General features: G+C 45.8%; 1 protein-coding gene across 1 annotated transcript in view; it reads left to right on the plus strand.

The window, feature by feature from the left end:
• LOC125299794 (leucine-rich repeat and fibronectin type-III domain-containing protein 2-like) overlaps positions 1-7500 on the plus strand; it is a 111071-nt gene that overhangs the window by 74759 nt on the left and 28812 nt on the right. Inside the window, 1 exon segment of the mRNA XM_048251235.1 lies at positions 431-532. The gene's annotated coding sequence lies outside the window, so the exon portion shown is untranslated.

The raw sequence follows: 7500 nt of genomic DNA on the forward strand, positions 1-7500 counted from the left end.
AATGTCAAATTTGGAAAGAAATGTGCAGTCTTGCTAGAGCACACAATTGTGTGTCATTGTGTTTCTTAAATGTGAATTTGACCCTTCTGACTCACCGTAATTAATTTTGTGTGTTCAGGCCATTCCCTGGACTCTGTCAGCTCTGGCTGATGAACACTGAAACAGCCTTCCAGTCATTTAACAGGGAAGATGTTATCACAATGGGCATAATCTTTTAACTCTTTTTAGTGCAATGCATCTGCAGATTTGGTCATTGTAGAAGATTAAAAGACTACTTTATGTCTTGTCCTTGACAGTCCTTAGCAGTCGTTTTGAAATATAAAGGTGTCTTCACTTGGCTAAAGTTCTATTTCTTACAGTAACTAATTACAAAGAGTTGTCAAGGAACACATGTCATCTTCTGAATATGGTACTGATTTCTTCCCTGCAGGTCTGTCATTGGCTCCCCATCCATTAGTGGGAGGTGCTTAGGCAGTGATTGACAGGCCTCATCCTGTGTGGGAACCTATGGCAGAGCAGCAGCACAATACAGGTAAGAGGATTACACACACACACACACACACACACACACACACACACTTGGAGAATGTAAAGTGATGGAATTCCCAAAAGACTCAAAAGATTATTAAAACGACTGGTAGCTCTGTGAATTAAGTAAATATCCAATCGAGGAAGGATGCCTTTAAAAAGCTTTTATTATAATGTACATACACATACAGATTAAAAAGCCAACATGTTTCCACCAAACTGGTCTTCTTCAGGGCTTAACGTTCAAAAATAGTTTCACAATACAATTACAATAAAGGCTTTTTAAACACATCCTTCCTCATTCTCACCCAGTTTGGTGTACCTGGATTGCTCTTCATCGTGGAATGACTCAAAAAGATTATATGTCAAGAAGGATGGAAAAAGGAGGCTAATTTACCGTTGAGAATGAGTAGTATTTCAAGAGATGATTCGTGACTGAGAGTGTGTCTTAAGTATTGACTAGATTCACTATTTTGAAACCCAGCACCTTAATGTCATCCACTTGAAAATGTATCGAGAGTATGTATGTACTCATCTTGAAGAGGTTTTTACATTCATACGTAAAGAAATCTATTTCAGCGATTGGATTTTGAGCATACCACGCATTTCTCACAAGTTACCTGATACCCCCTGAGAAGAAGACCTCAGAAATTCTCTTGACCGCCGAGCAGCTTCAAAAACAAGAGAGCAGGTAGGGGTTGAGAGGGCGCGAAAGGAAGTCAATATTGAGGAAATGTAAAAACAAAAAGAAAACAGCCTTTGCATTGGAAAATCTGATCCTATAAAAGGTAGAAAGGAGGGGGTGGAGGAGTGAAATAGAGGGAATTAGAGAGACAGGGAGAGAGAGAGAAAAAAGAGCAAGAAAGAGAGAAAGAAGTAGAGGAAGAGTGGGAGAGAAAGGAAGAGAGAGAAAGGGAGAGGGAGAGACAGGGAGCGGGAGAGATAGAGAGAGAAAGAGGCCCTGCTCCAGGTCCATGGTCTGAGCAGGAAGGCAGCGGAGCGTCTGATTGATTAGTGTTGGGCCCATCCGCACCCCACGGAGCCTCGGAGGACTGGTGATTTTCTCCAGTGGTCTCCCCCTGGGTGCCCTTGAGAGGCGTCTGCAGGCCAACAGCAAGCGGGAGAGAGGGGCCCCCACAGACACCCATGGGCTGGTGGTTCAGATTATCCAAAGGTAGCAGGCGGTGTGTGTGTGTGTGTGTGTGTGTGTGTGTGTGTGTGTGTGTGTGTGTGTGTGTGTTTGTTTTGCCCTGGAGGATTCTCTCCCCCCCACCAACCCTTTTTTTCTTTAATTCATGGTGGATTTATAGTTATCTCTCCCCAGGTCCAGTGACGAATTAGAATTAGTGAGAGCGCAGCGGTGTTGACTCCTGCTGAATCCTGTTGACTGGTCTAACCTGCACATCTGCTATGGGGCTGCAAACAGGAGGACAGTTGATATCTGCGCCTAGTGGGGATCCAAATTTAGCACAGAATCTTCCTATGAAAAGTCCAGCAGTGGAAGGGAGAGGGTGCTGAGAGAGTGCTGTGCATCTAGGTGTGTGAGGCTGTCTGGCTGTGTGTGTGTGTGTGTGTGTGTGTCTGTGTGTGCAACGTGTATGGGGTTTGTCCTTGCTTTAATGTCAGTGGGTTTGCGTGCCTCCGTGGTGCGGCAGCCATTCCCGGCAGGGTGTGTTGCCAGTTTTTTTGTACTTTGACATTTAAACCAACGCCTACTGTCAGAGAGCAGCGCCGAGAAGGACGTAAACATTCAACAAACAATCGAGAACATCGCACGTGCCACATGTTTATCCACAATTATTCCTGGCTCATGTCGCGCGGGAACGCGCCCGGCTCTTATATAACCTGGTGAAATATTATGCAGCCTCTTGACTGTAGACTTTAATGAAGCACCTTTGTCTCGACGCTAATCATGAAAGCCAAACAGAGGCGGACTCATTAGCCTGATTAGCACGATTAGCATCTCTCTTTCTCTCTTTGTTCTCGTGTGGTGTGTTGTTTTCACAGTGTTTCGCCTCACATGAGATGGGAGTCAGTGTGTTTACAAAGTCTATGGCTCGTTTTTTTTTTTTTTTGAGGAAGAGAAAAAGATATGTTTATGGATGAGATTTTAAGGGTTTTTTCCCCTGTGAGTTGGATGCTAGCGCGCCATCAAAGTGGCAGAGCTGAGGGGGCTGCTGTGCAGGACAATCTAGCCTGAATTCCCCTTTCACATCAGGAGCGAGCGCAAGATTAGGACGATATTAGGATGAAAGTCGGTCGCCATGCGCTTCATTATTCCGAGTCGGGGTTTATATATTTATTTTTTCTAAATGCACTGATAAGTTCCTGATAAGAGGGTTAGCCTCCTCCACTGCAGCATCCAGCCGCTCCCAATTTTAAGCCTTCCGTGTGGGTCCATGCCGCGAAGGAAGAAGTGATTTGGTGACCTTTGACATTTCAGCCACAGGCGTCAACATCTGCCGGAGCCTCAAAGCCTCCTGATCTTCTGTCAGGAGTCTATCGGGAAGGAAGGAAGAAGATTGGGGGTGTGTGTGTTGGGCGGGGTGGGGGTGTGGGGTGTGTGTGTTGGGCGGGGTGGGGGTGTGGGTTGTGTGTGTTGGGTGGGGGGGTTGAGGGGGTGGTGGCGGTGCGGCATTAAAGGATTTGATGAAAAAGCGCATGAGAGCTGCTCCTCAGATCACTGCATTGTGTTTTGAAATGGTCAGGAGGCTATCTGCCCATCCAAGCTGGAGGGGAATTACTGGCAGTTAGCCCGTGGCAGCGGCACAGATAAGTGCCCACTGTCTGTAACCATGACCGCCAGTGGCCATGGTGATTGCCTCGCCACGAGCGTGTGGCACGGGTTTCGGAGCGCTCTCATGCAGAAGTGAGATATCAATCATATAATGCGCAGCGTTATGCTATCGCGCTGGCCGATCGATGGTTCGTGAGCAGGCTTATTAAACCCCTGCCCTCGAGGAGATGGCTGGGTGTTAAGTCCGGCAGTATATTGTATCCATCTGTGGAATGGTAAGAGCTCTGGGGGGTTTTAAGGAAGTGGTGGGGCGATGGTTTTGGGGGGGGGGGGGGTTGGTCAAAGGAGGTGTCCAGGGGTGTTGTGCAAGGGTGCGGGGGCATGTGTTATAATCCTGCCAGTCTCTAAAACTCTATCAGCGGGATTTCAGAGAGCGTGGCTCAGATAGATGATTTCATGGTCAGCTCTGAGATTGATGCACTTTGCTTCAGTGGCTTTTCTGCCCCTCAAGGGGAGAGAGAGGGGTGTGTGTGTGTGTGTTAGTGATGGGGACGAGACCGCCTATGCCGAGTCCGAGACAAGACCGAGTCTTTGAAGGGTCGAGACCGAGTTGAGACCGAGTCCGTTGGTTTTCAAATACAGTCGAAGTCCGAAGTCAAGACCGAAGTCTTTGAGGAAGCAAGTCCGAGTCGAGACCGAGTCCTTTAGAGTCGAGACCGAAGTCGAGACCAAGACCATAAAACATGTCAGTTTTCATATTCATGATTTAATATCACCCCAATTAATAATCAACAGTTAGGCCCAGGCTTGGAATTTCACCATTTTAGGGGCAAGGCCACTTGGTCTTCAGTTGGGCATATTTGGTGGGAGGCACAAAGGCCACATGTCAGGGCACCAAGGCCAAAGTTAACTATACAGTAGTAGGCTATAAAAATAATCAAAGTTGTATTTAGCCTATTCACAGCAGTAGACCTGCATCACTGTATGAAACATTACAAAAACATGAAACATGACATATTACATAGAACTGTAAATCATCTGATCATCTAATATTTAGATGTCTAGGCTATATTTAATATTTATATTTATTTTATATTTGGCCTGTAATGGAATCATGTATTTAACAGTTTAAGCACAGCTCAGCTTTAAGAAACTCAAATAGCCTAGATGCATGCTTAGCATTTTTTGATCATTAAGACTCCTTTCACAAACTCTTACTCAGCTGTATATCCTCTGATTTTAATATTTACCTATATCTAGGCAATATTTGTAACATTTATTGTATTTGGCCTGTTATGAAATCATGAAGAACGATTTAAACACATTTACTTTTCTCGCGAACCGTTCACCACATCAATTAGCGGCTAACATCGTTTAAAAGCTGAGAAAAAGCTCTTTCATGTGATGTGATACATGTGTCTGTGTGATGAGTAGGCTTAACGATTGCAAGTATTTCAACTGAGAAGAATGGGTGAGTTTGGACGCACTTTCTGTCTTGCCATGCGCTGTCATTTTCTCCACTGTGTAAGACTGAATTAGTTTGCGCTGTGATTATTTTGACAGGCTATAGGCTAAATAAAAATCGCTATTAAACGGACGCAAAGCAGAATATTGAAAGAAGGGGGCACCAACGCCAACGCAAGGGGCAAAGACGTGGCCGCTGTGAAATTTCATTTTCATTTTTTTTTATATATGAACATAAAAAAATGCGCTGGTCTCGAGGACTCGGTCTGAAATTACGAGTCCTTCTCTTCCCACTGTGGTCCGAGACCGAGTCAAGACCGAGTCTTTGAAGGAACAAGTCCGAGTCGAGTCCGAGAAAGCAGAAATCGGTCTCAAGACCGGACTCGAGTACTACATCACTGGTGTGTGTGTGTGTGTTGGTGTGTGTGAAAGAGAGAGAGGCCCTCAAATTACATCCCATGGAAAATTTCATCTGCGGAACATTTAAGTCATCTGCTGCTCATGACTGTTAAAATCTGGACGACCCCCGCAAGGGGGAAATAGCAATCAGTTGTGTTTTTTAGGAGAGTGTCATTTCTCCGGACATTAAAGCCATCACATTTTGGAATTTAAAAAGGGATTATCCTCCGACTTCCTCTTTCCCTCTTCTCCCTTACGAGAGACACAGCGAGAACGAGAGAGAGACGGAAAGAAATCATCAGTCAAAGACACATCACCTCCTGTGTACAGATGTCCCAGTTTCTTTTGGGATATTCTTGGTTGTCCTCTGTTGTCAAAGAAAATGAATTATTCTCTCATCTATCTTTTTGGTGTTTTGATGGATTGTCCCAGCCGCCAAAACACACAAAGACATGTGCTTCTTTTCTTCATTTCCTCATCGTCTTTGCTCAAATATTGAACACTGTCTCCGCTACTTCAGTCACTCAATCATTCATTTAATCAAGTGGAGTTTACCAGACATGGCCATTGACTGGGGATCACACAATCCGTTTTTAGCTGGAGGACTTAACCAGATTATAGGGTTGCAGACCACCGTATAATGTTCTTAATTGGCTTTTTTAAGAAAAGTGATTGATTGCTAGGCTAAAGCCGCTTAAATATTTCACTCAAGTCACTTCAAAGCCAATTACAGTTTCTTAAATGGGTGCAGATTAGGGGTGTGATCGATGTCTGCTGACCTGTGTTTGGTTTGTTTGTCACAGAGACGTGTGGCTATTATTAAACTGAATAATGTATGCAGAAAGTGAATTGGGAGCTCATCTCACCAGCTCCAGTTTCAAAGGCTAGCAGAGCTCTCTCCCACTAGAACTTCAGAGTTCCACATCCACAACAGATCAACAGATTTCCCAGCGCTCCATCTCTCTCTCTCTCCATCTCTCTCCATCTCTCTCTCTCTCTTTCTATTTCACTCTCTCCCGTTCCTTCTCTCTCTCCCATTCAGGCTCTCTGCCTCTCTTTCATTCCTACCATCAGTCTATCTGTCAAACTCTTGCTTTCTCTATCACCCTTTCTCTTTCTCATTGTCTGTCTCTGTCACTTACTCCCACATGCTCCTTCTCTCACTTCTCTCATCACCCATCACACACTCTGTCTTGTCTTATCTGTCTTTTCATCTCTTTCTTTCTCTCTCTCTCTCTCTCTCTCTCTTACACACACACACACACACAAAGATACACACACACACAGTCACACTATCTGTCTCTCTCTTATCCTTAGGTCTTTTCCCTCTCACTCCACCTCTCTTTCATAGTGTCTCTGTGTCTCTCTTTCTCCCTTCTGTCTCCACCCAACACACACACACACACACACTCCCCCCATGTGTGAAAATGTCACTGAGAGACGCTGAGGTGTGCTGGTGGCCCTGGTGTAAACAAGTTATTCTCTCAGCCACGCCAGCAGTGTTTGTACCAGGGCAGGCTCAAGCTCGTTCGGTTCGTGGTCCGTTCGGGTGGTTCGTGGTTCGGTTCGTGGTTCGTGGTTTGTTCGTGTTCCTCTTGTTCGTGTTCGTGGTTCATGTTCGCTGGTTTCTGTGTTCGTGGTTCGTGCTCGTTCGGTTCGTTCGTCTGTTCAGGCTCGTGGTTCATGTTCGTGGTTTGTGCTCATGCTCGCTGCTCGTTGGTTCGAACTGGCTCGCGGTTCATGTTCGTGTTCTGTTCATGTTCGTTTGTGCTCATGTTCGGTTCTGTGGTTCGCGGTTCTGTTCGGCTCGTGTTCATGTTCGCGGTTTGTGCTCATGTTCGAAACCTGTTCGTGGTTCGCGGTTCATGTTCTGTTCATGTTCGTGGTTTGTGTTCATGTTCAGGTTTGTGGTCTGTTCGTGGTTCGTGGTTCGTGGTTCGTGCTTGTGTCTGTGGTTGTGTTCGCAGGTTTGTTCTGTTCATGTTCGTGGTTTGTGCCTATGTTCGTTCGTTCGTGTTCGTGGTTCGTTCTGTGTGCGGGCGGTTCTGTTCATGTCGTCAGGTCTGTTTGTGTCAGGCTTGTGTTTGTGTTCTGTGGTTCGCGGTTCGTTCTGTGGTTCGTGGTCAGGCAGGTTCGCGGTTCGCTTGTGTTCTGTTCATGTTCGTGGTTTGTGCTCATGTTCGTGTTCGTGGTTCGTTCGTGTTCGCGGTTCGCGGCTTGTGCGTTCGTAGTTCATGCACCGTGGTTCGTTCGTGTTTGTGTTTGTGCTTGTGCTTCGTGTTCGTGTTCATGTTAGGTGTTAGGTGTTAGGTGTTAGGTGTTAGGTGTTAGGTGTTAGGTGTTAGGTGTTAGGTGTTCGTGTTCGTGGTTCG

This window comes from Alosa alosa, chromosome 8 (assembly GCF_017589495.1).
Source record: "Alosa alosa isolate M-15738 ecotype Scorff River chromosome 8, AALO_Geno_1.1, whole genome shotgun sequence".
NCBI lineage: Eukaryota > Metazoa > Chordata > Actinopteri > Clupeiformes > Clupeidae > Alosa > Alosa alosa.